The sequence below is a fragment of the Bombus affinis genome, chromosome 7, assembly GCF_024516045.1.
Source record: "Bombus affinis isolate iyBomAffi1 chromosome 7, iyBomAffi1.2, whole genome shotgun sequence".
Taxonomy (NCBI): domain Eukaryota; kingdom Metazoa; phylum Arthropoda; class Insecta; order Hymenoptera; family Apidae; genus Bombus; species Bombus affinis.
Window position 1 is genome coordinate 13,977,435 of NC_066350.1, and position 26,447 is coordinate 14,003,881.

At 42.9% G+C, this 26,447-nt stretch overlaps 1 non-coding gene across 1 annotated transcript; it reads left to right on the forward strand.

The window, feature by feature from the left end:
• Positions 1–17,227: 17,227 nt before the first annotated feature.
• On the forward strand, positions 17,228–17,334 carry LOC126919056 (U6 spliceosomal RNA). Its single transcript, XR_007711503.1, has one exon. It is a non-coding gene; the product is annotated as a U6 spliceosomal RNA (small nuclear RNA).
• The last annotated feature ends 9,113 nt before the right edge of the window (positions 17,335–26,447 follow it).

Genomic DNA, 26,447 nt, shown 5'->3' on the forward strand with positions numbered 1-26,447 from the left:
CTTCTCGGCTGTTTGCTGCTTTCCAGAAGATCGTTATACGTCCTTTGTATATTGTAGATTTAGCGTGACGCTCGTGTGGAAAGTCGTAAGCTTTCTATCCGGATAACGCAACAATGACACAGTTACGCTATCTTTATGGAGGCTGAGTATAAAACACCATAAAACAGCTATGACGTATTGCTCTGATAGCGAAAGAGTTGTGTGCTTCGTGTGAATTTGTCGATCGAGATTAACCGTGGAAAACAGCGGTTAATCGCAACGAAGAATTAAACTGCGGGGAATTAGCGACTTGCGACGTATGAAGTGTTGGTTTTATCCGACCACGGTAAATCTGGTTTTCATCTTTCTTCGAAATGTGTTTATTAATTCAAGTTGCAATCGACCAACTTTCTTCATTTTATGATATAATATCTTCCTCTTTTCGATCTTTTATTTTCAAGTTGGATTTGTTAGAGAAAAACTACCAATGAAACGTTCATCGGCAGCATTCTCTTCAGAAATTTTATTAGTATCGTGCCTGCCGAATTACAAAGTTTAAGCGCAAGGTATATCACGCGCATTTATCGCATAGTTGCGATTAGAGTATCGAGAAACTTACAACGTTATATAGGACGAAATTTACTTTCGTACATAAACTATATTACAGACGATTTATTGGTAGAATTCAGGTAAAGAAGCGGAGCCGTACAAACAGACATTTCATAGCATGTAACCTAATTCATAGTTTTGCCATTTGATGAACTTCCAAGTAGCTATAAAAGTTTCTTCGTAATCGCGTTTATCGTCGCGTTGCAACAACGATGGGCGATAAATTTCAAGAATCGACAGCTACCGTTACACACCTTCCTCGAACAGCGCTTTACGACTAAGTGTACGGTAAACGGCTCGTTGTATAATTACGTAGGCTTTTCGTAGCGACGCACCTAAGCTTATAAAACAGCCACCCCGTAACGCTTTCACGTAACGCAGGAAACCGAGGAACGAGGTATTACCTTGCGACGTGCGCGTGACACGTGCTTAATCTCTCCCTTCGTGCTCCTTCTCGAGGATAGTTACTCGGCTATGTTCACGATGTAACGAAGCGGATGGAAAGGCGGATCGTGTGTGCAGGCGTGATGCAATTTCATGTAGCGTCGTAACGTCGTTACCGGCAGGCAATAAACGGGGTTTTAATCATCCGCTGGATTAAAGTCCGCAGTTTGATTCGCTTTTACGAGTTTTCAAGATTGCCACCACCCAAGGGTTGCAAGGGAAACGCATTCCTTCGCGTTGCACGCAAACCCGCTGCTTTGACGCCGGAGTCAAAGTGATCGATCAAAAGTCCCCTCGAATCCTGCGAAATTGCAGCTGCCGATGGAACGTTTCGTGGGACCGTTCAACGAGATCGCGCGTCGATCGTAATCTTTGCTGCGGCTGGTTCGCGTTTCGCTTCATAATTACCATTTTTTTTTTTTTTATTCGAAACTACATTGAGAAACATTTTCCCCATGAAACGATAGTGTGAAAGCGATCTATGCTACAATAGTCTGTACGATGTAACAAGTTTCTAAATTAAAGTGATTGATGCTGTGACACCTGAGGGCCATATGTAGCATTTTAGATCTTAATCGGATTAGGTTATGTAGCATCTGCAACGATCAGTATAGTTCCTCCGAGATTATTATTTAACCTATCAACTACCCTAACCGAACCCAACTATCCGACGATGCTCACCCTCCGATCCATCGATATTCTATGTTTCCGAAATTGTTCCCGTCAACTAGCGAATTAGTTTGAAGAAATTGAACGAAGAGCTTCGAGAACGTATAATGGTTCCTATAGAAATTTTAACGTTAAGAACGAATCTTTCGCTTCTGCACCTTCCAAGGCAGAATAAAGAAGAATATATCGTATCACCAGACATTCGGAAGAAACGGCATCTGAAAATTGTAAATATTCCATCGAACAAAATATATTTCAAAGGATGAAAACGATGAAAAGTTCCTTGGATAGCTCAGAATCCTAAAACACCATGTACCGGAAATCTGAGAATAGTCTGAGAGGAAAGTTGATGAAAGTAGCCGATACGAAAAAGTGGCACAATGTTGTCAAACTCCTAGCGCACGTAAATCCTTTCGAAATCGTTCGAATCGGATCGAGTCGCGTTTCGAAGAAGCAGCGAACGCAGCAACAAAATCTGGAGCCGAAAGTTACGCGAAAATAGCTGTCCCTTTACGAGCGCCCGTAAAAGCGTATCCATCTATAAAAAAGTTAAACAGTTCGGTTGCAGCTGAAGCCGTGGGATTAATACTTTTAACTGGTTGGTTGGCTGACGGAAAATTTTACAGGCGCAGTAACGAGCACTCACGTGCGAGGCTTAACGAGTCGACGTTCGACGTTCGTACGAAACTGTAGGACGTACGGTGTCACGCACGTGTCGCCCTATAATCGCGCACTCGTGGCCCACTGGATTTTTATCGCTGCCCGCATCGGCGTGCATCGCGTACGCAGTTTCACGTCGCATAGACGGAAGACACGGGTGTGTTTCATTCAGGAGATGAAGCATGACGGGAACTCGTTTGCTCGTCGTTAACGATCAGACGACGCGACGAGACGCGTAGCGAGCTTGCAACGGAAATTTAGATAATCGGACAATTGACTCATAATCGGTCAAAAGCGGCGACGAAATGAAACGGGCGTGTACGATCGTTGGATAAAACGAAGATCGTATCTGAGACGCGAGTAGCGGTTCGCACGTAACTCTGTGGGCTACGATTGTATCCGGTTTAGCTTATCGTTTTCTTAATGAATAGGTTCGTTCCTGTCAGAAGACTGTCAGCGTGCGAATTTTACTGTACACGCGGTTCTACGCTGTACTGACAGTTTCATCTTTTACCGAATGGGTGCAAGAACTGAGAGCTACAAATAAAAGTAAGTACGCGTTGTGATAATATTTTATTCGCACGTGACGTTGAAATAGCGATCAGCTAATGCGTTTAACTGGACGCTACAGAAATAGCGAGACAAGGAGTTGGACTAGTCGACTGCAGAAAAATTAATCGTTTGTTTTCTAGAAAACTAAGAAGTATATAATCGTATATTCTCTTGCTGAAATTGAAAAATTTATAAAAACCGAAGTTGATCAGTTCTGAGTTCTGAATGGTTCGAATCTCGCTCGTATAATCGAGGGTTCGAAAGCTCGCGACTATTCCATTCTCGGCCATCTCATCGAAACTTTACACGACGCGACCACTTCGAAAGGTCATAAAACGCCGTGGCGCGTAGAAAAACCGCAGAAGACTCGTCGATTGCGAAACGACAGGGGGCAGAGGCGCTACCCTTCCGGAAAAAGCGTTTCTGGGTCATTACGCGACAATAATCACTCTCATCTCGGGAGAATCGCGAGACTCGAAAACTATTAGCATATTAATGGCCGGCAGTCGAGTTAACCCTTTCATCGGCGTCGGCCAGATTTGCATCTCTCTCCGCGGAATCGCGACGCGAGAGTGGCACGATGAACGGCGAAGCGGGACGGTGGCAGTGCGTTAAAAGCCCTGCTCCGCCACCCTCGCGAGTCTCGCGAAATTAACATGACAAACTACCCCTAGCAATAAGGGGGTCGAAAAGATATATCGCGCTGGATATGCGGGTGTACGGTAGAAACAATAGATGACGGCGGACAGGACGGGTTGAAAAGCGAGGATGAAGCCGCTCGTCGTTGCGTTCCACCGTGGCTGCTTGTTATTTACATTGCACGCTATTATCCCGACCGGGAGTACGGCTGACTTTGCTAATATTTAGTCAGGGAATGAGGACAGGCCGTATTATCGGTCGATCGATCGCCATGATACGTAGTTTCGATCGTAAAATTTGCAGAAGGAATGCCATTTTGCTTTTGCGAAAATCCAACAATTTTTGATGAATTGCAAAGAATTGTATCTTTTTCCAAGTAGAATTATTTCACAGTAAAAGTTAGTTTTTTTTTATTTAGACGTATACCATTTAATAAGTGAAGACTGATCAGCCCTGCTTGGTTGAAGTTCTACCAGAATTTTCTCATTTTCCGAGACGTACGTTGAAATATTTTAAGCTTGCCGTGTTTCGTAGCTTCTAAGTAAAGTTATTACGAAATAACGACTTTTAATTACACGAAGGAAGAGAAATGCGGCATAAAGAAGTAACGAGCCTTGAGTTTCGAAATCCTAGGTATATTTCAATTATTTTATATGAGATGTATAAATTTCTACTATTTCAAACGGAGTATCGACGAGGTATACAAATTTCTACTATTTCTATCGTTAGTAAATGTACTTGTCTACCAGCCAACGCAATGTGGAGTGCTTTTGCGTATGTTTATGCAGACAATGTACTGCAATCGATATAAATTTGATTTCATACGACCTATTAAATTAGTATCTCGAGATTGACTAATACGCGTATTGCGTTTACTTTCTACAATTTATCGAATTCATACATTCAGCATGATAGATGATAGAACATGATAAAACAGTATCTCTGCAAGATATCTCGACTGTATTTCTTCGTTTTTCAATTCTGCCTGGACGATTTGATTGATCACGACGTTGAACTGCTTATCGTCTGTTTTCACGACGAAATTAATGAACTCGTCGACGGTACGACGAAACGGGCCAGATAAAAAGCGGCCGCCCGTAGCTATGACTGAAATCCGATGGCTTGTTTTGAAATCTTCCGGCGATCTCGTTAGGACGATGAAATATGAGACGAAAAGTTTCGGGGGTTGTATAAAGTCGTCAGCAGTCGTAAAGACTGGCGAAAATCGGCCGGGGAGGCTGAGAAAAATTAGCATGGTAATTCGCCCACCGCCGCGGCCGCTCATAAACTTCGGTAATTAAGGTTGTTGGTTGCCTTATTCCCGGTTCGCCCCGGAAATCACCCTCTCTTTTCCTCGTCAAAGGGGTGATCTCGAGACGTCGATTCTTTCCAATGACTTTACTCGTATCGTCGTCGTTAACTCCGATTTAATTTCGTTTTAAATTCATCGCTTCATCTTTGAACTTTGTTTTACGGTTTCTGATTAGAACATTAATTATTATATTATAACATTATAACATTAATTTATTATTTTTTATATTATAACATTATTATAACATTATATTTACAAGATTATAACATTAATGCGATAGAAAAATTTCTGCTTTTTTCCCTCAAGATTGCAATACCAATTTAACGATATATTAAAGAAGCTTTGGTCGTTATTTATATATTATTTATTTAACGTTATTCGAATCAGGTATTACGTGAAATACACGTAATATCTTACATATACACGTTACAGTGTAATTATTTCACGAGTGAAAAATTATTTCGTCAGTCAGTGTGTGACTGTTAATTTTATTATCGTATTATGTCACAGAATCCAATCTATAACAGAGTTACTCTTCATAAGACGTATACGACTAGATAATTCCGACGAGATGGAACACAAATTATTAAAACGTATCTGTTCAGTCTTGATAATCGATAAATCTTTCAATTGTATATGTAGAATTCGCTCATGCTACTCAGTGTTACTAAAAATACGAAAATCCTGGAGAAACTTGAATTTAATAGCTAGAAGTTGTACGTGCGTTATTGTATAGGTTGATTTTCCACGTTTACTTTGCGATTTCGAACGGAACGATTCTTCTTCGAGCTTGTCGCAATTTGTCGTCCCCGTTTATCCACGTGGCGGTGCTTTTACGAGCTTCTTCTCCATCGAAGAAAAGAGAAGATGAAGAAAAGGGAAGAAAGCAGGGAGCGAGATGGCAAGAAGAAGGTCCTTTTGATGGCCGAGCTGCCGGTAATGAGGAGTCAGGATCCTTTCAAGGATGCTCTATAGAGTGCCGCTGGGATTTGATAATTACAAGGATTATTTCGAATTTTAAAAAGCGGCCGAGCCGCCCCTTATCGCCAGACCGCGAGAAAATTCGAAATCTGCTCATTAACCGTGGCCAAGGCTTTTGCGCGTGGCCTCGCGCCACCATTTTTCTTCTTTTCTTATTTCCTTGGCTTCTTCTTTGCCACTTCGAGCCCGCGTCATCGATTTCACGCCCCGCCTCGTTCGTCTCATTGTCCTCAACGAGTCTTTAATTGGGACACTCGCCGCGGATGGTAATTAATTTCTAACTTAATTGGTAAGCGTGTAGCTTAATTAGAAGGACCACGAGCCAAAGAGCTACCTACGATTTAATCTCTCGCCGAGCCTCGTTTGATTCCGCGCGTCGAGAACGCGCTACGATATCGCGGAATACTCTGGAGAAGCGAGAGGAATGTCTCGATTTCTCGCTGTCTCGAATTCCACGATCGCTTGGAACTCATGCTTTGGTAGCTGATTGTGATGGAAGATGCAGGTGCATCGTAGCGTATTTTCCAGCTAAGCCATTGAAATTCCCGGAGAAGTAACTTCCGTTCGAAGCGGTGCGTCTCGTTAGCAGCTACGTTCGAGTGGCCGTCTTAACGGAAATAATTGGCCATCGTTAAAAGCTTAAGGCAGTTCGCATTATCGGCCCTTCTTTCCCTCGTTCCATCTTTCTTTGCTCCCCGTTCCCTGTTTTCGAGTCGAGCTATTCGTTTACCTTCCGTCTCACCCGGACACGACACGATGAAAATATTTTTGATGGGTTATTAAATTAAACGATTTCTCTGATTGGGAGCAACGGACTCGCCATCGACTCTCGCTTCTACGTATCTTCCCCTATAGCCTGGTAGCGTCCCATGGGACACTTCTGGTGTACCGTAACGCTGGGGTCGTGCCATGGCAACCCCTATACAGTAATTATGCTTTTCTTTTTATGTCCGCGCCATTTCATTGGGCCGATATAATAAGGCATTGTTGCGACGGGACGCGGGGCAGGGGACACCGTTTTTAGGATACTCGCTTAATTAGATCTGCTCACTGTGCGCTGTCTGTTGTCCGCCACGGTCCGATCGCGTTTTCCAAAAAGAGCTTAAGCTGTTATGGCATTAAGCTGTCGAAGAATCGGCCCGGCTAATCGTGTTTCCCTCGATACTCTCTGTCTCTCCCTTAGGAACCTTAGTTCCCTCGAAACGGACATACGTTCGGTTATCGATAGGGGAACGTATGAATTGTTGCGTATCGATTTTTATGAAACTTCGTAAATGATTAAAAAACTGGGAAACCTTCTTCAACGCTACGCGCGTCGATATCGAAACAGATACTAATTCTTTGTAGTTCACTGACGCTATTAACATTATGTGAAAATTGCTGCTTCCGTTAATTTGATGCGAAAGAAATTGAAAAGAGAAACAGGTTACTGCCGTGTAAATAAATTTACAGCAGAGCGCGCACTTTATTGCAATCGTATAGCTTTATGAACACAACTAAAAAATTAGAACCCAAATGGATGCTTGTTTCTTGTATAGTTCTGGATCTTAAAATTTTAAAGCTTTTACGTTCAAAAATTCGTACGGCGAAGAACGCGCTGAAATTACTCACTGGCTAATCGGATCGTAAAAATTTTCGAGGCGCGAAGGTTTAACGGAAGTTAAGCAGCTTTTAAAACACACTTTTTAAGAATGTCCTGTATTCAACCTCGCGCGACCCGCGCGATATATTGCCTCATTGTCACTGCCATAAAATGGCTCGTAGAATGATAAATACAGCAGATCGCGGTTGATCTATTGCACTCTGTTGCGAGGAAAGGCGGTAACATAAGACGGAAAGTCTTACGGCTGAATGGAAAATTCAGAGAGTCGTCGCGCGCGTCTGGTATACTACGCCTACCCGCTAGAATAATGGCGAGCGTTCGTCAGGTTTTGCAATCGTATGGAAATAAGGTGGTAAGTGAGAGTTAAGCGAGTGTGTTTGCTCAAGTGGCGCCAGTCGACTGTCGTCCTTTCGTTCCCTCTGATTTCCTGTCTTTCTTTTCCCCTCCGTTAAACCGACCAGTTAATTGCCAGACGTGTCAACAGTCTGTTCGTTTTTCCATGGAGAATTTCTTTCTCGTCGCTGTACGTCGGCCAATGAAAAGATTATCACAGAGACGCCAATCTTTGTCGATTAATTAAGAGCTATATCTGTAATCGATGTTTACACATTCGATCTCGTAGAATCATTGAAACTACCGTTTGATAGTTTCTTAATTAGATAGTTGAAGCACGAAACCTTACAAACATCTATCGATCGTTAATAAAGTCATGTAAACTTTTACAAATTAAATTTCGTAAGTTACATAGTCAATTAACCTACACGAAAGAAACACTGCTGGGAAAAAACAAGGATAAATCAAATTCCCAATTTTTTCCAGAGAACGAGTTCTGATATTCGAAAACACGTTGTCGATCAATCTCGTGTTATCGAAAAGCTGTCCTTTTATTTGCTTGTGAAACTAAACGTGCATTGTTTCGACCACTTCATAGCTTTGAACGAAAATTGCTGGTCTGAGTAGTTATACCTTCGGTTTTCCATAAAACTTCGTCAACGTGTCAGCTATTTCATAAAAGATTTCCATCCTTCGACGAATCGTTCCTGTTTTCCGTCACGTCATACTAAAACACTTCTGTTTAATCATAGAGTAACAGTAAAATCAGAAAGTTCACAAAAATCTACTTATCACGTTGCTCTCCCGTGATCTCCAAATAATAAAATCGTGAAACTTATTTGTACTTGTCATTTGACTATTTATCAGTATTATCAAATCATATTATTCCAAGAACCGGTGCAGATAAGGATCAATTAACACGATGCTATTGTACACGTACGTAGAGGTAGAGGTATACGAATTCGAACAAAATCGAAGTCCAGGAAAAAGCGGAGCTTTTCGCCGGGTTGGTCGTTCCCCGGACGGTCTCGCGATATCCCGGGGACTGGGAAATTAAAATAGAGCGAGTGGAAAGAAAGTTGCGAAACGGCGAGCCGTTTGTGTACTTTGAATTTTATTGCGCCGCGGCACACAGAATATACCGTGACGCGGCATCGTGGCGAGATGTCGAGGTTCTCGCGTCATCGCGACGCGGGAGAGATTTTTGACCTAAATGTTCGAGTTGACCACGCCGACGAGAGCGTGGAATTTTCGTTTACACGGCGCGAATAGGTGGCACGGAAATCACTGCGAGACTAAAAATATTGGACGCTCGCGGCGAACTGTTTCAACGATCGAACAGATAGAAGAACGCGAAGAGATACGAGTTTCCAGCTTTTTCGACGACTTTTTCAGCGAGAGAATATGCGAGGTGAAAGATCAGAGATGTTGTTTGCTTGAAAATTTTGCGATATATATTTTTAATACGTGCGCCTCTCGTCCTATTTACTTTTTAACGATTAATATTCAGTTTTCAAGAAACAAGTGGTCTACTTCTATATGTTCATTCATCGCAAGAGGATGACGTAGACAATTGCAAATTCTAAAGTAAATTTCAAAAAGACCACGTACTTGTAACATCACCTTCCCGTATCTTTCAACTTATATAGTTGTTAAATATAGTTTCCGAACAGATTATATGGAATATTCATGAAGAAAGGATACATGTGACCATTATTGTTTGAAATGCGGTCAGTGTCATGTGGTAGAATAATTTACTATTTCTCCGCAATTGTGGTAAATAGCTTTTGCAAATTTTTCTATGTATTCTGAATCATCATGTTGCGTGAATACATAATTCCCACTGATTGATCAATTCCAACATATTTTCGATCAATTACTACATTTTGTTTGCGGCTGGTAGACGGCTGGTATTACCCTAATACTCGAAATCAACAGAGAAGTTAGATATTCAAGATTTCGTAGAACTACATATATCTTGCCCGATAGTTGACTAGATAAAGTGGCAACCCATGGCCAGTTACCAAAGCACTACTATCATGCTCGTGCACCAAGTGGACTTCGCGCGGTTGCATAAAGTTAGATCTCTATCCGTATATTTATTCGATCGAGGAGTACAACACACAAACCGACACGCGGTCTCGTACGCAACAAAACGGCTGGTTTTTCGTGCGAATGACCGTTCATATATTTAACTAACTCACACGCGAATCCTCTCTCTCGCGACAGCGTTTATTTGCGTACGGCTGCATGGTTCTTGCGCGTTCTTATACCGCGGTGACTCTTCGAATTGTCATACAGCAAGAAATAACGTAGTGTGCAATCGTTCCTATAGTTTTTATACTTGTGCACAGACTCGCGAAAGTATTCTTCGAATACTTGTACATACCTGTTATACACATATTATGTCTGTCATATGAAACATTTTGCAATTTAATCGACAGTGTTGTGAGAGTCGATTATCGTGATTATATTGATAAAATTTCAAACACTTCTGAAAATATAAAATATATGGGCGTATAGAAGGTATAGAAAAGAACAGTATAACGTATATATTTCACAGAAATCACTGAAATATTTACGCAGTCAATTATTCGTTATTATTAATGAATCTCATTATTCAGTGGGACCGTATTTAGTATTTATTACAACATATGCTTAAGATGGCTATTCGCCCTGTTTATTAATTTCTTACTAAACGTGTATATTTATACAATGATAATTGCTTAAATTTTCAGGTTGATTTCATATAATCATGGCAATTTCATGATTTGAATATAATCATGGCAACCGTATCTCATTGCAGCGCGAACGAAATTTCAAAATGTTTTATAAGGCATACTAATCGGCATAAAAGTTTTCTACGGCAAGTGCTCGGATACCTTCACGATCCAGTGCACGTCTGTGTTTGCGTCGAAGTTCGAAGCTCTGACACACAATCGCGCTTATCTGACCGTACTTTCTCGTTCTTTTGCCGTTCTTTCCTGGTACTCTGTTCGTGTCGCGCAAGCGTGTATCAACGCGAATTCGCGTTTATTGCCCCGTGTGTACGTGTTCATACGTACAAACCTCGGAAATCTATATACGTACAGCCGAGCCGAACCAGCGACCGAGTACGAAGTTTTGTTTCAGCAAAATCCCTGCCTTTACAAGCAGTTTTACGCGACGTAACTTACGAGTCGGGGCAATCTAGACGACCAGCCAGGACGACGACGATATTACTTCCTTGGGTTAGGTTAGGATCGAGGAAACCAGGGTTACCGACCCAACAGCCCTGTACTACGAGCACACACCGCTTTCGGATCCTTCAACTCATTAAGAACCAAACAGTTAAATAACACGTACTCGGTACAAATAACAAACAGCTGGACAAACGTAACATTATTACAAATCGTAAATAAAATAAGTTGTTGTTTTTTGTCGAATTATAAATATTTATTAGAATAATAGATATCTATACAGAAGTTCTTTACACAAATCGTAGATACAGAAAGATCTTTGTAATTTGAAAAAAGAGAAATATTTCGTCATAGTGATATAAAATTTCTTTGAATTTCATAAATTTATAGGATTTAGATAGAAAACGAAGTTCATTTTCTCATTCTTTTCACATATTAAGTCGCGTTTCTATTTCTTCCTTTATCTATTTTTTTCTTTTCTATGAAGAAGCTGAAGGTTCAGTACATTCCATACAAATCTACGTTACAAAAATTGTCTTCGACTATTTGAAAATAAATCACACTTTTCTACCGCGATCTTCGATTCCTATATACGTAGATTCGATAGGATTAAACAATTACGAAGGATTAGATTACGAAGGATTAACTTTCGTTCCTAACGCGTTAACGTGCAGCTGTTGCACCCTCTCTTTTTCGTTTCCACGGTTCTCTGTTTGTCTGACGCTTCGGATCCTCTTTCTCGTGATATTAAAGCGTAAACGTGGATAGGAGACGCGCGGGGACCTTACGCGGATGATAATGCGCTGTTCTCAGACGATGAGAGTATCGTGGAAAGCTTCCGTCGAACGGAAATTCGGACGTTATCGAGCCGCGTCGCGCAGCTAGAAACTAGACCGCGTTTCGGTGTTGCCCGATGCACTTAAGGCGGATCTAACACGAAACGACGATGACGATGTCGTCGACACGGCGGTGGATGTCGTCGATGGTAGAAGACTTCGGTGCTCCAGGGATATTGCATAATGTCCGGCGGCTAAGTTCCGGGAACAGCTCCTCGCTAGTCGAAGTAGTTCGATCGTAACTTCCGTGAATATTGCTGGTGTAGCGTTCGTATTCATAACGTGACCGGCTCGTGGGTGATGTCTACGGTCTTCCACCGCTAAAGTTATATTAGTTTTCGTGTAGATTCTTTCGTACAGGAATTCTTTCTGTGTGAAAAAGAGGAAAAGAAAAAGAAAGAGGAAATAAATGTTCGAAGGTAATGTTACCTTTGGACGATGGAAAAATCTTGGAAAGATATTGGAGACGCGAGAAAAATCAGACGATAATTCCCAAATAACTCGCGAATAATGTCGAGTAATTCAGAGTCGGTGATTCGAGTGCCTCGGAACTTTATCCAACAGAACGAAAGACGATAATTTCGGGAAAACCAGCCGACCATTGTGCTCGCGGACGAGACTCTTCAGACGTTTGCGTTTCAATATCCCGGTAGTAGCACGAGTCCTGGGGGTGTTGGGAGAGAGAGGTGGTATAAAGGACATCGTCTCTCGCCGAGCTAAATATAAGTGCTACGGCCAAGAACGAGGGACGGCTTAAAACATTTTTATTCGGTTGCTGATGGAAGGACCACGCCAAGAACGACGTTGGACCGTGTAGAGAGGGATGAAAAGGAAAAAAGACGGAGGTGTCTCGAAGTTTTTCGGGGTGGTTGTCGGATATAATCACTGGTAGGACTATCCCTGCTCGTCGTCTTACCGATTCCTCCCTCCTCGTCCTCTGGTTTTCTCTTCGAACAGAGCAACCCCACCTCCCTCCTCCTATTTCGTCTCACGGTATTGTCCCTTTTAGTCCCCGCGGGATTGCGGGGCCAACACGCCGAGATATCGGATCAATTTTTTAAGCCGAGGGTGCCGAGACTTTACACTCCTTGAGAGACGACGACGACGGCGACGACGACTACTACAGAGGGACGCGACCGGGGCGAAGAGGAGTCACCGCGTTTCGGATCTTTGGGGTTCGTGCTGTGGATAGATTCAGCGGAGTGGGGCAACAAGAGGAAGGGTGGACAGGGTGAAATCAAGCCGCGAAGAAAATTAAAACGAGGAACCGAAGGATCCCGAAAGGTTCTCGCGACCGGAATGCTCAGCCGGTTACCGTGCCACCCTAGACGCCACCCTTAAATTCTACCCCAAAACGCCACCATGACGCCACCAATCTCCTTCCCAACGACCGACCACGTTCTTCTTTTGGCCTCGCGACTTCCACCAGCCTTACCGTTTCGCGAAACTGTCTGATTGCTCTCGTTCCACTTTACCCCAGTCTTTCCATCTATTCGAAACGTTCTTCCTCTCTTCAATTCTGCCGCTCCTGTTTCTCCTCGATTCTTTTTCCACCGTTTTTACCTACTTCTTTGTCGCTCTCATTCGTCGTTACGCTCGACTGACGTTCTTTCGAGGCCTCGTCCAATTTCCATAACGAGAATCCGGCGGGGGAATTTTTCGCGTCCATTCAACCGCCGCATCGATTATCGCGAGAACTTGTTGCGGACGGGATTCGCGACTCATCGGGATTGGCCGAGCGAAATTAACGCGCGAAACGAGGCGACAATGTTCGCGAGCGGAACCAACCGGGAGCGATTCTATTCCGTGTTTTGAATAAAACACACGGCCGTTTCCCTTTTCTTCGTTGGCGAAAACGTACGGGCAAGTGTACGGTAAAAGGGACAAGGTCGACGATGGATCGTTGCCACACGCGAGAGTACACCGTAAAAGCGTAATCGCGATGGCAGGTGCGAGAGGCATGCAGCGGGTGGAAACGTGTGGCTGCCGAATGGATGGTTATTTCGATTTAGACGAGAGAGCGGAAGGAGGAAAAAAAGAGCTGTCAGTTACGAGGCTGCCGGTTTTTCCCCCCGAAAAGGAAACGTTTCGCGCACACGCGTTCATTTTACGATCGACGTAATTTCGATTCGCGGCGATAAACGAAGGAAAAGAGGATGGCGTCATCTATAAAGCTCGGGCTGGGCGGTTCGATCGAATTTTTTTCGCGCGTTTCCACGGAAAGCGAGAGAGAAACAGAGGAAGGGAAGTCTTCCATGAATCGCTTCATTTCCCAGTCGAGGATTATAAGGCCCTCGACGGCCAATAATAAAATAAATCACAGCCTCGTAAAGACATCCGTCATGCCGGTGTACGCGAATGCGCGCGCGTGTGCGAACGCTAACTTTGCGGTTGTAATATAGTTTAGTGCTAACGCGCGAATGCTTAGAACGAGATGGTGTCACGACGATGGACGAAAGCGCCCGGCTATATTTCTTTATTTAATGCTGCCGGTAACGGCCACGATGGTAAATCCGTTTTATTCTTTACGCTGACTCAGTCTGTAAGCCAAAGGTGGTAACGCGCATGGAACTCCGCTTCTTATACGGTTCTCGTCGTTTAGCGCCTCTTTGCCACGAAACCGTTTCGCCTTTCAGCGCCGTCGTTTTCGATCACCGCTCGCTTTTCCCGTGAACGACGTTTCTCGAGCATTAAGCTTGACCACTGGGAATTTCATGGGTGCTTGAATGGTTCAATCGTGGAGGCGATCGAACGGCAATGGATGGATCTGAATTCATGAAAAATTCGAATTTCGGTGGCCTTTTGTCGAGGTTATTAGATGTATAAAGAGAGAAAACGCGTGGATAAAGTGTAAGGTACAAAATATATATATTTAATAGAGAAGTGTAATGATAAGTAGGAATACAATTTGAGCTGGTCCAGATCCGCACGCTAGCAGTGTTAGCTTATAACTGAAAACCCCGAAGCCAACGTCGCCTGTCTATCGTTTATGGTGCCAGTCTTTTCATGCCAGTCTCTTGTCTACATGCTGTCGATGGCTTCAGCGCTTGAGAAAACTAAAAAGACCAGATGTAGAGTTTTCGTAGAAGTGGTGACCACCTCAACACCTTTGTCGATGGATCTATGAATTGCTGATTTCATAGACTCTCTCAAACAATATTGATATATATCAGTGGCGTATATTGTTCGAGTCTGATGTGTAATATCGGATTAGGCTTGGATAGTTCCAGTTGAATATAATTCTAGTGTGTGTGCGCGTGTGTGTGGGTTGAAGTTAAGAATAGTCAGTAAGTATACTATGCGTGAGGAGAGGGTTAGTTAAAAAGATGTAAGAGAGGAAAGGAGATAGAACATCGAGTGGAAACAAAGCGATGAAAATATATATGGAGATAGAGAGAAAGTTGTTCCAGGAAACTGTGAGGTTCGATCCGTAAGGTTTGTCCACGAAAGGACTGTAATTTAAATTTACTACGCCATGTAGCTATTTAATATAATCGTTAAACAAAAATATACACAGAGAAGCACACAGACAGCTGCTACGATGCGAGATCCTCCGATCCTTTTGAGCACTTTATATTCACGATGCCACTTTTCGGATAAAATTCTATGCCAGAATTCTTCGAAGTCGCTCTCAGTCGTCCGATACAATTCCAGAACACAGCTACCGGATCCTTAACCGCGCAGTTTGCTCTTCCTCTACCGTTTACAATCCTAAACCATTATTGACCGCAAAGTAAACGCAAATCACTTAAATTCGAGTGTTAGGGAGCAGCTTTGTTGTTTGTACATGTCGGTGCTCCATTATTTTCCCTAGCGCTCGATGATCTCACCGTAGAACCACGAGGAACCCTGTTGGTCATTGATACGTTTACGATCGCCGACGGACGGTTTTCGTCGCTTCCGTTTACCCAAAGCGCGGCTGGCTCGTTTCCATCGCTAGCTAGCCCAGATGTCGAATCGATTTACATGCAGATTTCGACGATAAAACGCGAAACGAAGGAGTTGATGGCGCGTCGTACTCGCGTTTATCCCGGAAACGGGTAATTAGACCGATCGCCGGGACACATTGTGTACAGAGAAGAATTTACGGGCCTACTTAATACAAGGACGCGTTAATGATCCGTCTGACCTGATTACCCAAACGCGAGCACCAAATGAAAAAGCTTGGCAATTTCTTCACCGATCGTTTCGACTCCCGTGAAATTTGCAAATTACGATCGATTTATCTTTCTTCGTCGATTAGCCGAGTAAAAAAGCTCGTCGCCGTTTCTTTTTTTTTTTTTTTACGGCCACGTTACGGCGTGTATTTGCTCGACCAATAAAACAGAAAATAATAACCCTAGGGTCTGAACTACGCTTCCGTGGTTCCGACAAAGGTTCCGAACCCTCTGCTCCCTGCCTCGAATTGTTTGCATTTCTCCGGCATATTTTCGCGATATTTATTCGTCGCGGCTCGATTCGCCTGTCAGTCACAGCCCAGACTTCTTAACGTAAAAGAAATCATAAAAGATTTCGCGATGAACGAAGTTGGATTCTCGGTTGGTATAAAATGCAGATACGAGATCTTGCGCGTTCTGCATCCAACAGATTTGACTTTCTTCGGGGATAAGCTTCGATTTTCTGTCAGGTTATAGGAACGGTTCGTGGTTGGAAAGTTAGCTGGCGGAAGAAATGCAGATCCGATTGATTTGTATATAGGACCACTTTTCGCGATACAATTTTAATTTTGACGTACATTTTTCTGCGTTCGATGTTTCTTTCGATGAGATTTTTGTTGTTGAGAAAGTTAAAAGGCTGCTGTGGAAGATTTAGGTATTTCGTTTAAAGCGTTACTGAGCTTTGTATAATTTTATAAGTTTATAATATGATGTAAAGCTCGTATTATACCTCACGAAGGTAATTTTCATCGCTGGGAATGGTGTCACTTAGAAAATCGATTATCTAGAATCTAGAAAGAGGAATATGTAGAGTTAAAAATAGCAACGGATGAAAGTATCAAATTAAGTGTTTCAAAATTTATTAGAGCCACTGATTCCAGTATCGGTTACACGATAAAAAGTCACGTGCCATACACTCACTAGGAAACGAATCGAAACGTCTCTACAATTCTCTTGTTTTTGCTCGATACGCGCAACACGTGTCAGTCGATATTTCTACGCATCGAGTGATTTACAGCTGTCATAAGAGATAACTTTTTATTAAATAATATCGGAAAATAGATAAAAACATAAATTACAATTTATAATATTTTAACGATGAAACGTTATTCTTACGACGGATTCGAATATCGCGGCAAAATGATCGACGTCACAAGTTGGAAGAAAAAATCGACGCTAGGTGGCAGAAGCTCTTCCGTCGAAATAAATGTTTCTCGCTAGTGGCCATTTTACTGGCCACTTCCTATATATACAAACTGATGAAGTATCTCAATGTACTTGCTTCGGCAGTACATATACTAAAATTGGAACGATACAGAGAAGATTAGCATGGCCCCTGCGCAAGGATGACACGCAAAATCGTGAAGCGTTCCACATTTTTTTTACATTCTTTCCCTGTCCAATTTCTATTCTTCGAAAATCGTAGTAATAATACTATCGCACCGATCGATCGATCCTAGGAATAAGTTTTGCACGGCGGCGATATCCATTACAAACGGCACGAGAGCGAGAAGATTTCAACTTTAATGGGTTACTTAACGCGTATCTCGGTTGGCTGTTACGTAAGTCGTGCACTTACGACTCCGTGCAACGCACGGCGGGTCGGTACTTTAATGAACAAGCGGCCTAGGCGGAGTCGCGTTCCTTTACGAGGCGGCGATAAATCATGTAATTAACGGTATAAACTATAATCGCGAACGGTGGTCGGTTACGCGGCCAGTTAACGATCTAAAATGCTGACCGCTGAAATAAGCCGAGAAAGCGGCTGTTAAACGTGCTTCTACATAATGAAAATTCAGGCATAAAGCATGTATATAACAAGGTAGGTTTATTCGAGTCATATAAAGTCTTCAACGTCTTGAAACTTAATCTTGAACTTTGCACAGAATAATGAAACTTATTGTATACTAAGATACCAGAACACCATACTGTTTATCACGCCACTAGTAACGAGTTATAAACAGTCTGTTTGCAAACGTAGATCGATTAAAACTTGCTCACGATCGAATTTGGCGAACTACAAGGCAAATTACTTTGCTTAACTCAAACATCACCCGATCTCTAAAATAACTAAAATAACCCGACTCAAGTGATCCAAGTTTACACCCTGACCACGCTTCTACCTTGGCATAAGCAATAACGAAACATATAAATATTATATTATTATTATATGTGTTATTATATGCGTTATATTATTAGTATATGTTATTATATTATACATATTATATATACGTCGAAATAAAGGCACAAAAGCGTAAACGAGCCTCGCGTGGCTGCCATTGGATCGTGAAGATTTAGGAAGGATCCCATGAAAATCGAACGCCAGTAGGAAATTAGTCGGAGAAGTGCTAGTTACCGGAATGACTGACTGTAAAGATAAATGCGTGGAATGATGGAAAATTCCCGAAGCCGCGAAATAAAAGTTACCTTCGCACGGTAAGAACGGTCGATTCCGGACTTATGTCGTTCCGATACCTTCTTCTCGGTTTCTTCGTCCTTGCGGTTGGCCTCCCTTCGAGGTTTATTCGAAGCATAAGCTCTCGTAGCCCCCTCGACCAGTTTCCGTGGCTCGAGAAAGGGTCGCTTTATCCTTCGGGCTGTCTTTATTATCGGGAGAGAGCCGATCGCTTTTCGCCTTCTTTACAACCGCGAATGCAAATGGTGGCCGTATCCGCTCGCTCCGCTTCCTGCTTCGTCTTTCCCGCCGAAAAATGCTGCTGCTTTCGCGATACCGAGGGTCTCGGCCTCTTAAATGCCACAGGCAGAAATAATAAAATACAGATTTGTCGTGTATTTTAAAGCGGTGGTTGCTCGTCGACCGGGGGCAGTTTTCAATCTCATTCGGTGTTTTCAATCTTCCGATTGTCGGGGAAATACAATTTCCGGCAATAATATTGCGTTCATTTGCCAACTGTGAAAATTAACTTTGAATGGCGAAATTATCGGTTAGATGCAATTAGATGCATGGTGCAAGGTAAGTTTCATCGTGAACATCTCGTATTACTTTAAGAGATGAAAAGACAGATCAGTAAAAAGTTACCTGGCTAGTGTAGTGGTAGCGCGTCCAGCTAGGGGTAGCTTAAAATCTTTCAATTCTCATTGAAGTCTAACTTTTGTCAATAATATCGTGTCCAGTTGTAAACCCTGAAAACTGAGTGGTTTGGTGGTGAAATTAGCAGCCAGATAGCAGATCCACAGGGAGAGGTAAATCCCATCGTGAACATAACCTGACATTACACCGGGGAACATAGAGCAGATCAGTGAAAAGTGACGGTGTTAACTAAGATTAACGGGCGAGATTAAGCAGCGGAATTAATTCTGCTCGCTCATTTGATCCTCCGCTAAGCAGATTATCGTCGACCTCGGCCAACTAAGCGCGAATTAATTCGATTGAAACGTAAGCAATGTTCGCTGTGCCTGATTCATCCCCATTGGATCGAATCGACTCGTATTCGATCGCTGACCACACTCGACGACGACAGTCAAAATAAACGACCTTTTTCCGCAGTTATTTACGATCGTTTTTCCAAACGATGTCGTGATCGTTTTCTTTTTCTTTCTTCCTCTTCCCTTCATCTTGGTCATCGTCATCTTCTTCTTCTTCTTCCTTCTTCACCTTCTTCTGTTCTTCTCCTTCGTTCGTTCGTGTTTGCCCGACGCATCTTTCGGGAAGAAAAACGCGTCGCCCAGCCTCCGGGCATTAGCAGTGATATTTTATTCATGAAGCACCTCTTCTGTACACGGCTGCCTAACCCGTAGCCGAGCGCGATCCGAGAGCTACTAAATAAAACATCCATACGCGCCTTGCCCATAAATTTCTGCACGGCTGATAGATTTACAAGCCGCCCTTGCCGAACTGATATTTAAATTAGTCCAACTAAGGGGCACGCGGGATCGCTTCGCCGCGGGTGGCTTACCTTCCACCCCCGTTTTCTCTTTCTCTTCCCACGTATTCGCTACTTTTTTCCCCCTCTTTCTCACCGGCAAGAAGAAACCAACCAAGGGTAGGAAAAATATGTTCGACGCGAGCAGGAAGCAGCAAGTTACGTTTCCTTCATTTTCAACGGAAAATCCACTTCTCTGTAACATACATCATCCACAGGTAGCCAGTGAAAGCTGAAAGGTCAATTCGCTATAAATCCACGGTTTTCTATTACTCGTATGCCTGCGCGGAATACTCCTTCTCCGTGTTTCCAACCCTCGATCGTCGATACGGAAGAGATCGAGGTATTTCAGTGAAACAAATCGACGCAAACGGCGTCTGGCTCTCATTAAGCTTTCCTTTTGCGCTCCGTCACTGATTCACGGAATGCCGCGTGAATCGGCCGGCTTTTATTATTCATCGAAATCGTCGGAGCCCGTTATAACCGAGAAACGTCGACCTCGAGTACCTTCAGCAGCCCACTGGCCCACTTGCTCCCGGGAACAGGGTTGAGAAGACAAGAAGAATTAAGTGCTGCGTACTGCCTCCCTCCTCCGCTTCCTCTTGCCGCTTTTTCCACGGCAGAGGGTCGCTGCTTCACATACGAGTCTTGCTTCGCTCCGAGGGTGTAAATAATGAACGAAGGGACGATACGCGAGCTACCGTGCAAGGGTCGTCTCACTAGGTCAATACCTCGCGACCTGGAACACGCGTTTCTTCCGCGGTTATCGTTTCTCGAGTGAAACGGCCCCGGGCGTTTCGCGTTGCTTCTGATGAAATTTCTGTCGCGCGAGTGCACGAAAGAGTTGGAACACGAGATGTAGGTATTTTGGTAAAACGCTGTCAAAGGTTTCTGTTTTGCTTGATATTATTTTGTCGAATTACGTACGATTCATTTTGTTTTGTTGAGATAAACACCGCGACATTTCACAGACTTGGCTTCACGTTTGTATGAAGGTGCACTGTTGTAAAAAACACGTTTGCGAAAGCAAGACACTTTTCGAACAACCTAATATAATTGTGTTTCTGTTCGATTAAAAATTAGTATTAATACTTCTATATGTCTTTGTATGTTTGTAATAAATTCAGACAATTCTAGAATTTAGTAATTCGGCCAAAATTTGGTAGTAGGTTTTATATTAAAGAATCGTTGATGGGTGTAACATTAAATTATGTAAAATTATATATTGTTAATAATGCTGCTCGTTTGTAATAGAGGTAGATGAATAAACGTATGATGTATTACTCGTAACGTAATTATGAAACGTAATTATGATAATATGTGATTCATAGGCTACTTTTTATGGGTACCTGTACTACCGTACGCAGAATTATTTATGCATGAAATGTAAGATGATTACTTGCTAATACCTATCACTTTTACAATATGTATTATGCAAAACTACCTTGTTACCTTGTACCATTTTTGCATCTGAAATCTAAACAATTATATTCCTCCAATACATACAAATGAATATATAATACAACGACCGACCAACGGAGTCGTAATAGTCGTGTCTCATTAGCATAAAGTTATGGCATTCTTGTATTACATTCCCGATACGTTCAAGAAAGATATACCAAATCAAATGCAAGAAGGGATATTACCAACACAAAATCTATTAACACCATATCAAATTTTGACATCTTTGCTTTATAAGACACGAAACATCTAACTTATTATATCATTTTCCTTAATCTTCATATAGTATCATCAGGAATGTACTTCATACAAAACCTTGCACTACTTTTTCATCTAAAATCTAAACTGAATCACGTTCCTAAAATACGCACCATAAAGTATTCAGACAAATATACTTAGTATCATCATTAAAAAAAAAAGAAAAGAAAGATAAGTAAATAAATAAATAAATAAAAAAAGAAAGAGAAATCCTCACTGAAAAAGAAGTTAAAAGCGATGAAGAAAGATCCTCAAAATTGGTAACGCGATATTTACTCGACTTTCGGTCGCATCTTGTTTAGCAAACAGTCTGCGAAAGATGGCGAAAGATGAGGGAGAAAGACGAGGTAGGGGAAACACGGTCTCGAAGACCTTCGAAACGAAACGAATGGAAACTGGTGGAAGATCAAAGCGACAGACGTTCAATCGAAAGCTGTCTGCCGAGACACCGTGAACGGGTAAACTATCCGTGGAACTATTTCCAACAATAACCAGGCAGTTGTACGACTTCGCGTACAAACGCCGCGGAAACGTTCCGTTCTTCGACTCGCGATTCCGCCCCAGGGGAAAGTTTCTCTGTCTATAATCAATGATTTTCCGGTATCGGGCGCGCGGTTGCCGTTTTACGAGCGGCTTGGACAGGCGCACGGTTTTTACGCGCGGAATATGTTAAATCCCGACGTCCACGGAAACTCCGCTCCGTCGTTTCCTCTCGATGCAAATCGAGGCGAAGTCTAATGACGACGATTCAGCGCGCCGTGGGCGCAAATCGTCGGCTCCGATTTTTCTCTCTGCTCGCTACGTCCCTCTTCGTTTTTTGTTCTTTGGTTCATTGTTCGTTCTTTTTTTTTCCACTCGTCGCGGTAATGGCACACGCGCAGATGGATGAACATTCTGCAAACTTGTGCAAAATGGCTCCTATCGTTTCTCCAGCGATACATTCGATCACGCGAGTGTGACTCTTGACTTTGGTAGTTTCTTCAATTATCGGAACGAGACGTTGGTTGGAAATTCATTTTGAGCAACGAGGAAATCCACTCACCACCTAAATCTGTCTTTCTTTCGGATATGGTAATTTCTTCGTCGGAAACTTTGTTCTTTAAAGATAAATTTCGAAGTCCACCTAATCGATATCGATTTGTACTTAATAGGTAACTTCTATCGTAGCGAAGCGACTATATTTCTATGGGTAAATACCATAACCGCGATAATCGAGCCTCGTTACAGAATTAATGAAATTTCTAGATGTTTTATATAACACGCATAACATATTCATAAAGAGTCATAAGTGTTGGAATAGTTTCATGAGCCACCGCTTAATGGGAACAGGAAATAGTCTTCTTCTTATCAAACTACCGCAGCTTAATATATTCTCATAATGGGGCGTTCCATTTCTTCCGTTCGTTTCCTGACATGCGATTGGCGACGGTTGCGTGGAAATAAATGCCGATTGGCGAAACGTAGGTGGATTATCCACGACTCGTAAATTACATCAATTTAGATAGAGTGTATCAGAAAGCTCGATTTTTCCTACGAAAGTGGCATGTATCGTGACGAGATAAAACAGGAAAGTATAAAAAAAAAAAAAGGGATGAAAGGAGGAAATCAAATGGACGAGTAGACGTGTACCGCCCGCAGCGACTGATGACATGGAATTCTTTTTCGTGACCAAATAAATGTCTTGATTCATTTAATGTTTGCCTGCTCGTTTATTTACCGGTAAATTGAGGGGAAATTGGGTCAAACAGGGCTGAGGGTGGCTCAATCGAGAACACGACACCGGACAAATAATCGAACTGCCTCTAGTTATGGGATAAAACGTACGGAACGAAATGGAATTGAAGCATCGACGAGGCAATGAGAACGGGCAATCTTACACCTTTTCTTCTGCGCTTGTCTTCACGGGGTCACGTCTTTTTCTGTTTATCCTCTTTATTACGTGCTCGAAATGGAGGCGAGCAGTTGCCTGGAAACAGGACGCAGCCGATACAAACTTCAAGCCCCGGAGTCTCGATCCTTGGAGTCGAAGGAAAGCGGACGAAGGCGCAGAAACGAGAGGAAAAAGAGGAGAGCCGGATCGTCTTTGATGAAAGCAGATAGAGGCGCGGTGGTCCTTGTAAGAGCCCTCGTTCGTCTTGCTCCTTCTCGAGTGGGGGTCAAGTGGTCTCGCAGGCTGGAGGACCTTTCGAATAACGTCAGATCGGCAAAAAACGTTCGCCGCGACGACACAAAGGTGCAATTACGCGTCGCCATTGACGTGTTCGCCATGGAAGCCACTCCATTTTCGTACTCGCGTTCTCGAAGAATATCTCTTTCCCCCACCTCCATCGCGTGTATTCTTCCCTTCCGTTTCTTTTTTCTATCTTTGCTTTTTATTTCGATGGATATCGATTGGCCTTTCATTAGCGTCTCGTCGTTATTCGCGAAACGCCGCGTTATTTGTATCTATCGGTCGGTGATTGAAAGGTTTTAATTAAGAATTAAATTAATCCTGACATCGTGCAACCATGTGAAAAGTTAAAAACGAAAAAAAAGAAAAAAAATGAAAAAGGGGTGAGAGCGCGGCCGCTTTTAAACGTGGGACGAGCGAAAGAGGAATGGAAAATGCACCGCTGCTCGATCGGCGCGTATCGTAATTAAATTCGCCGTATAATACCGAGTTGGGCTAGGGGTGGCGTAATGGAAGGGATGATACGCGGGTGCCGACCCCCGCGTATATATCTGGCTACAATATTTATCGTGTAATAGAATATAACCAGTCGGTGGCCGGAACGGTTGCGTTTACGTGCTCGGTTAACTTAGGAAGCCAGGAACGTAAACTCGAAACTAAATCCAAACTAACCGAACTCTGTCTATGTTTATCTCTCTGTTCCTCCTCCCCTTTTCACCCCTTTCCATCGAACTATCGACCTGTTTCTCTCTCTCTCCCTCTTTCTCTCTGTTATTTCGTCTCTTTCTAGTCTTTCTCCCTTGTTCCCGATTTTACTGTATGTCCAGTTTCAGTCTATACGCGGAATGAGTTTTCGAATTATTGTCTTTTTTATGGTACATCATCCTTTTTTTTGTAACAAATTCTAAGGTGTATTCGTTGGGTCGGTTTATTTATTTGGCAACGAATATCTTTCTCTTTAAGAAAGAAAACTGGTATTCAATGTATATCTGATTATTATCACAATCATAATATTACCAGTCATACATAGATACCATCCATAATTCGTTATATAGACATTTTATACGAAATGAGATTCCTATTTTATTTCAAAACTAACTACAAAACTAATTATTTAGAAAACTAACAAATAACTAGTGCCTCGTGGACGGTGTAAAATATTACAAATTATGAGGAATCGTAAAATGAAGAAGATGCGATGATGTGCATTGTTCTAGGACTATTTGAACTCTTGCCTTCTTCGTTTTTGAGCTTTCTGGACATCCATAAAGCATTCAACTATATCTGTGTGTCATTATATTTCAATGTTTCAACAAAAACATCAATCTTCCTATTCATCTCGCACACTACTTTCGAGATTGATAATTAAAAAGCGATAAAGTTCCTTCACCGTTTAAAAGATGCCCGCGCTTAGTCAACCGCTTCGCGTAATCTTAGTCTGCGGTATCGGCGGATTCTCCTTCCTCGTGGATCGGATTACGCGCGTAGGGACCTGTTCGCGGTGCAGCGCGCGTGCAGGACACGCGCGATCGTGTGTATCGCGGAATCGTAAACCGGTAGATATTAAACTTTTACAATCCGAGCTCGTTGGCTGACTGCTCGAACGGGAGGTTATGATGATTAGATGTAACTGGATGCAGCCGACGACTTGTACTATGTTTGCGAGAAACAGCCGGTCGTTAAAGGTGCCGTTAAATCGGAAAGAAGCTAGAAATCGTAAAAATCCGCTGGCCACAGTTGAGAGTATCTGCAGGACGAGTCGAAATCAAACGCAGAAAACACGCCGCGATATGATTTAATTAATTTTATTTGCCTGAACTGTTTCCACGTATGTGGCAGCTGGTCGTTGCTTTCTTTCGACATAGTAATCATCCAGTCTCCTGATTAACTGCGACGACAGTCTGATCCTCGAATACCGAAATCGTTTCGTATCAGCACGTATTTATGAATCGGACGGCTAATCCTGCGCTGAACAGTCGTTACTTGGATGACGTTCGGATAATTGGACGAACTAGGAATATTAATATCCACCGGTGCAATTGGACACTCCGTATCGCGTATACCGACGTAATTATGCCCCGTGTTTCGAGCTGCAATCGCGCGCGTTGATTGCTCGCCAGGCTCGTTTCGCTTCGATTACCTTCGAATAGATACAAACGAGCGTATACACGCGAGCTTCGACCATCCTTTCTTCCTTTTGTAGTCGATGGTACCGGAACATCCCTCGAGGAAACGTCGAATGGAATGGTAAACAGAGTGGGAAACCTCGAAGAGGTTTCGATCGTTGAAACATATACAGAAGTCCGGCCCTAGAGAGAGCGAGGGAGAGACTAAGAGAGAGAGAGAGAGAGAGAGAATGTTCGAGCGGCAGGCATTTTTATGTCCGGGCATAAACGTAACAGCGAGTCGTAACGCGTGTCACGAGCAAATGACATTGCATAGGCGAGTAAAGCGACCCCTGGCTCGCATAATAATTCTCCGTATTGTCAAAGCCAAATACGCGGTGTCCGCCTGTGCCACGCGATGTTATTAACGTTTATACGGAGTAAGATAACGATTCGACTGGCTAACCGGCGAGTAGCAGCTCAGAGAGTAACGATCCTTGCCATCAGGATCGCTGGGTTAGCCTGGTGGATGGTTACAATTCTGGTTATTGGGCGTAATTCGTGATTGGCAGCGGTCGTTTCTCGCGGCTTAGTGCTAATAAATTCGACGTACCGG